Source organism: Egretta garzetta, unplaced genomic scaffold (assembly GCF_000687185.1).
Source record: "Egretta garzetta isolate BGI_Z169 unplaced genomic scaffold, ASM68718v1 scaffold797, whole genome shotgun sequence".
Taxonomy (NCBI): Eukaryota; Metazoa; Chordata; class Aves; order Pelecaniformes; family Ardeidae; genus Egretta; species Egretta garzetta.
Window position 1 is genome coordinate 257,635 of NW_009260172.1, and position 6,605 is coordinate 264,239.

The following is a 6,605-nucleotide window of genomic DNA, read 5'->3' on the forward strand; positions in this document are numbered from 1 at the left end:
ATAATGATAATGATAATAATAATGATAATAATAATAAATGAAATGAAAACGAGAGAGAGAGAAACAAAACCCAGGCAAAACAAGTGATGCAACCGCTCACCACCTGCTGACAGATGTCCCGCCAGTCCCCAAGCAGCAGTCGCTGCCCCCTGGCCAACTCTCCCCAGCTTATCGTCTGAATTTGGAATATCCATTCTCCAAAACCCCACAATGCCCAAGAAAGCTTGTGTTTTCTTTTTGCTAGTTGCTGGAGACATGGCTCTTATTTTGTTGATCACATCCATTGGGATCTGACAATGTCCATCTTGCCATTTTATACCTAAAAATTTGATCTCCTGCACAGGTCCCTTGACCTTTGATTTATGGCAAAACCATCTTTCAGGAGGATTTGGACTGTTTTCTTCCCTTTCTCAAAAACCTCTTCCGCTGTGTTGCCCCACGCAATGATGTCATCAATGTACTGCAGGTGTTCCAGAGCCTCACCCTGTTCCAGTGCAGTCTGGATAAAGGGTGCGGCTATGGCTCCATCCAAAGGCAGTTGGTTCCAGGTGTACTGGACACCCCTCCAAGTGAAAGCAAACTGTGGCCTGCACTCCGCTGCCAAAGGGACCGAGAAGAATGCATTGGCGATATCAATTGTGGCTTCCCATTTGGCTGCCTTTGACTCCAGAACTTCATACTGAAGTTCTAGGACGTCCAGCACGGCAACACTCAGCAGCAGTGTGACTTCGTTCAGGCCCCGATAGTCTACTGGTAGTCTCCGCTTTCTATTAGACTATCACACTGGCCATATGGGACTGGTAAAGGGTGAGCAAGTCTTGCTGATCACTCCTTGTCTCTCCAGTCGATGAATCAGTTTATGGATAGGAATCAGGGAGTCTTGGCTGGTGCAATATTGCTGCCGGTGCACTGTTGTGGTAGCGATTGGCCCCTGTTATTCTTCGTCCCTCAGCAACCCCACAACAGAAGGGTCCTCTGAAAAACTGGGCAAGGTGGACAGCTGCTTCATTTCCTCTGTCTCCAGGGCAGCTATACCAAAAGCCCACTGGTACCCTTTTGGGTCCTTGAAATACCCTCTCCTGAGGCAGTCTATGCCAAGGATGCATGGAGCCTCTGGGCCAGTCACAATGGGGTGCTTTTGCCTCTCATTCCTGGTTAGGCTCACTTTGGCCTCCAGTACAGTTAGCTGTTGGGATCCCCCTGTCACTCCAGAAATACAGGTGGGTTCTGCCCCTGTATAGCTGGATGGCATGAGGGTACACTGTGCACCGGTGTCTACTAGAGCCCTATACTCCTGTGGGTCTGATGTGCCAGGCCATCGAATCCACACAGTCCAGTAAACCTGGTTGTCCCTTTCCTCCACCTGGCTGGAGGCAGGGCCCCTCTAGTCCTAGTCATAGTGTTCGTTACTCATTTCTTGTCTATATAAGTCAGGAGTTCCTTCATTAAGATCAGAAGTAAGATCAGCCCTTTTAGCCTGTCTGGGGAACTGCCCACTGAAATCTGGAGCAGCAATTTTCCTGGAAGAACCCCCTTGTGTGGCTGCTTTTCCTTGCAACTCGTGTACCCATGCCTCTAGGGTCAAGGTAGGTTTTCCATCCCACTTCCTCATGTCCTCTCCATGGTCACGCAGGTAAAAGCACAGGGTGCCCTGTGGTGTGTACCCTCTATATCCTCCATCTTGAGCAGAAGAATGCTGACCTGTAATAGGTGAGATACCGGTCCATACTGGTGGGGAGTAGGACATATCCTCTTTGAGTTGCTGGAACTCCTGGGACAGTTTCTCCACAGCTGAGACAAGGGAGGAAGAGACACTTTGTATTCCCAGAGTTGGCCAGCCACTTCATCCACTGTTGCTTCCTGATCATCTGCCCAGGTCAGTATTGCCAACAAATTGGCGTATGACACTGGTGCGCTCTGTACGAAATTCCGCCACAGGGGTCATGTGCACTGGACTCCATCTGGATCTTTGGGTTTGTTGTTTAGGTCACTATAAATCACCTCCAGCATGGCTAATTCCCTCAGGCACTGGATACCTCTCCATGGCGGTTCATTTCCTGGGCGATATATAACATCTTCCTTCAAGGGATATCTTCCCTACATACCTGACAGTAGTTGCCTCCAGAAGCGAGGACTTGTGCCCCTTTTCCAATCCCTTTGTCAATGCCCCCTTCCCTAGAAAGGGATCCCAGCTGTTCGGCTTCCCTACCCTCTAATTCCAGGCTAGTGGCCCCATTATACCAGCATCGGAGCAGCCAGGTGACAACAGGTGCTCACCTGGACAACCACCAAAATATTTTCTCATATCTCGCAGCTCACTGAAGGATAGGGTTCGGGTGGTTTCTATCTTGTTTATGAGTTCTTCCTCCTCCTCTCCTTGTTGATGGCCCTGCTTTTTCATCCTCATTTTCTAAATGATCTGACTTTCACTTCCAAGATTTCTTCTTGCAGTTGACACCAAACTGGGTGGGAGTGTCAATCTGCTCGAGGGGAGGAGGGCTCTGCAGAGGGACCTGGACAGGCTGGATTGATGGGCTGAGGTCAACTGTATGAGGCTCAACAAGGCCAAGTGCCAGGTCCTGCACTTGGGTCACAATAACTCCATGCAACGCTACAGGCTTGGGGAAGAGTGGCTGGAAAGCTGCCTGGTGGAAAAGGACCTGGGGGTACTGGTTGACAGCCGGCTGAATATGAGTCAACAGTGTGCCCAGGTGGCCAAGAAGGCCAATGGCATCCTGGCTTGTAAAAGGAATAGTGTGTCCATCAGGAGTAGGGAAGTGATCGTCCCCCTGTACTCGGTGCTGGTGAGGCTGCACCTTGAATACTGTGTTCAGTTTTGGACCCCTCACTACAAGAAGGACATTCAGGCACTGGAGTGTGTCTGGAGAAGGGCAACAAAGCTGGTGAGGGGTCTGGAGCACAAGTCTGATGAAGAGCAGCTGAGGGACCTGGGGTTGTTTAGTCTGGAGAAGAGGAGGCTGAGGGGAGACCTTATCGCCCTCTACAACTGCCTGAAAGGAGGCTGTAGCGAGGTGGGGGTCGGCCTCTTCTCCCAGGTAACGGGCAATAGGACAAGGGGAAATGGTCTGAAGTTGCGCCAGGGCAGGTTTAGGTTAGACATTAGGAAAAATTTCTTCACAGAAAGGGTTGTCAGGCACCAGAACGGGTAGTGGTGGATTGGCAGTGTTAGGTTAGTGGTTGGACTTGATGATCTTGGAGGTCTTTTCCAACCTAAATGATTCTTTGATTCTATATAGGGGCGACTGACACTGGCGCGGGTTGGTTCCCTGATTCAGCTGCAGTGCCTGTGGCTGGGGGTGGAGTAGCTGCAGTGCCTGTCATTTTGTTGTCAAATCCAGAGGCCTTCTTTTCCCCTTGAGGGTACTGAATAACGTTGGACAGCACTTGGTAGGCATGGGCACACTGCAGTGATTTGTGTCTCCCTAGAATTGCCAGGGTGACAACAAACTTTTTCCAAATATTCCACTAATTTTTCAGGATTCTGCACTTATTCAGCAGGGAAGTTACAAAACCCTGGAGGTGCCCACCATCCTAGGCATTTGCCCATACTATCCCCCACACCCCGTCACTCATAACTATCCAGACTTGGGGCAGATCTCTGGATGATTTCTTAAATTGCTTACTAACAAAATCGAAACAATATTCCCAAGAAATACCAATAGATGTATCTTAACTACCCGAGGATGTTCAAGATAGGTACTGAAAAACTATTGTAATGAAGGAGGAAACATCATAGAAGGCAGTGAAGGTGCCATTCTGTAGTTCCTCCACAAAGAACCTCTCAGAAGAATATGTATAATTGCTAATTGTCTCCACGAGGTGATACCCAAAGTACAGTATTGGCTTCAGTACAAAGCTTAAATACCAGATAAAGCTCAAGGCCAGTGTTATAATAACAAATATCTCAGGCAAAACATCACTAATGACTGCAGACCACAGCAAACTGCAAAACCCAACACCAATCTTTAAGATGTACAGCAAAAAAAGGAGCATGGTGCAGATCACATAAACTAAGATCAGAATAAATGAATCAATATTGCGACTCGCAACTGTTAGCAGATAGAAATTCCTTAATACGCTCTGGCTAATCTGTTATTATCTCAAACCCTTTGAACCCCACATAGAGTGCCAAAAAGGACTGTAATGATTTAGCCCCTGTCGGCAACCAAGCACCACACAGCTGCTCATTCACCCTTCCTCCCCCAGCAGGATGGGGGAGAGAATCGGAAAAATAAAGTAAAATTTGTGGGTTCAGATAAAGACAGCTTAATAGGACAGGTAATAATGAAGAAGATGATGATAATAATTGTAAAATGTAATAAAAGGAAAACAATGAGAGAGAGAGAGAGAGAAAGAAACAAAGCCCAGGAAAAACAAGTGATGCAACTGCTCACCACCCGCCAATAGATGCCCCACCAGTCCCCAAGCAGCGATCGCTGCCCCCCAGGCAACTCCCCTCAGTTTATATACTGAGCATGATGACACATGGTCTGGAAAAGCCCTTTGGCCATTTAGGGTCAGCTGTCCCTGCTGTGCCCCCTCCCAGCTGCTTGTGCACCTGGCAGAGCATGGGAAGCTCCAAATATCAGTGTGCTATCAACAGTGTTCTCATCCTGAATCCAAAACACAGCACTATGCCAGCTACTAGGAAGAAAATTAACTCTATCCCAGCCAAAATCAGGACAGAGTGGGAGTGGGAGTACCTTGCACAAGGTAGAGCTGTGACCTGCCTGCACGCCTGCCTCCCTTCCTTGGCATCTGGCAGCCTGCCCAGCGGCAATGTTACTCTGACTATTGCTTGTTAGTCATGTGGGCTCTGGCAGTCTTTTTGGCACCATGCAGTGTGGTGGTGAGGTATTCCAATGCAGCACCCCTCACTGCTCTGTATCTCACAGCTTTGTTTTTTAGTTCTTTTGATTGTTGGCTGTCCTTCTGGATAGCAACAGACCTCTGCTCTACCAAGGAGTTTTTACAGCCCATAATTTTCCTGTGAAATATGCATATACGTGAGCCTGTATATGCATTTAATTCTGTATACATAGCATTTTAAAGAACTGACCATTCATACTATGCATGAGGTGTAGTTACCTAAGGCAAAGAGGAAATAAGAACTGCAGTCTGTTGCAGGCATTCATCAACTGGTCATTCGGGGCTTGTGCAAAGTTTTGTGCTATAACTGAGCTCTAGAAGCAGCAGCAGCTCTAGGACAGCTTAGTAAGAGAGGCCATAGTCATGAATGTAGTTCACTCCAGCCTTTTGGTGCAGAGATTCTAGGATGAGAGCTGCGGAGTGGAAAAGCAGGCAGTGACAGCTGCTAAAGCAGTCTGCAGTCAGCCAGTGGGCTGGTAACTACAAAAACCAGGCAGTCCTCATGAAGGTGTGCAAAGCCATCACAGCACATCCTGCTGTGAAGGATTTTCATTGAGTAGCATGCCAAAATCAACACAGGGTGGATAGAAAATTAGGAGTTTCTCAGATTCTGAGGGAGTGTCAGGCAGGATATGAAGCCAGATTATGGCTGTGCTGGCCTTGCCTCTGAATACAGAGTTTAAAAGGTTATTTTTCTGAGTTAAAAGTTAAGCAGCCTGTGGTGAATCACTTGGGGCATTTCACTGGCATGAACGTGATGCTGCTGGAATAAAGTTTTCTGGAAGTAGGGACATCTTTCTCCAGCCATGATATTTGTACTGACATTGTTGAAAAGCACATGAAGATTGTGGGGACGTATCCTGCCTGTGCTGCCTTGCTTTATGAATCTATACACAGGATAGAAGTGAGGGAGGATTTTGTTACTGCCTTGGCTGTTGCAACATTCGTCTGTTGAACACTTTTTTGCTTTGAAAAGATGCTGGCAATGCTTTATGTTTAACGTGGGCCTCTGAGTCATCTATTCCTATTGTTATTACTGCCTGTTGTCTATTTTTTAAATAATGGTCAGGCTTTTTGCAGAATTTGCATAAATATATCTGAAGTTACAGCAGCACAACACACAGCTGTCTAGCAACCAAAAGTTTTAAAGAGGTTTCTGCTGCTATGCCTTCAAGCATGGGTTAGAGTTGAGATTTTTTTGTGTGTTTCTTCCCTTTCTTTGTAAGTTTAGACCTGATAATTAATAATGGAGCATCAGCCTCTCTTTTGAGCTAAGAATATCTTAGTTACAATGAAAACATAGCTTGTTAGATGACTGTATTTTCAGGAAGTTACATGCTAATGCCAGGCTCTTCATAGCAACAACTTAAAAACCTTTAAAATCTAAAGATTTCTGTGGATATCTTATGTACTGTGTGCAGACTAACAGCCTATCTGGAGAAGACACGGTTGCATTCATTTATTCTCATGAGCCTGTATATCAAGCAGCAAAAAGGCAGAAACTGGAGAGGTTTGGCCACATGAGTTACAAACACATTTTTTGCAGGGAATGGTCAAATGGAAGTGAGGGAACTTCCTGGTACTGCCTAGTATGTAAATCATAGGGTCATAGAAGGATCTAGGTTTGAAAGGGCTCAGGAGGTTCTTTAATCCAGTCTCCTTACCAAAGCAGGCCTGAATTCAAATCTAGATAAGGTTGCTCAGTTCCTCGTCCA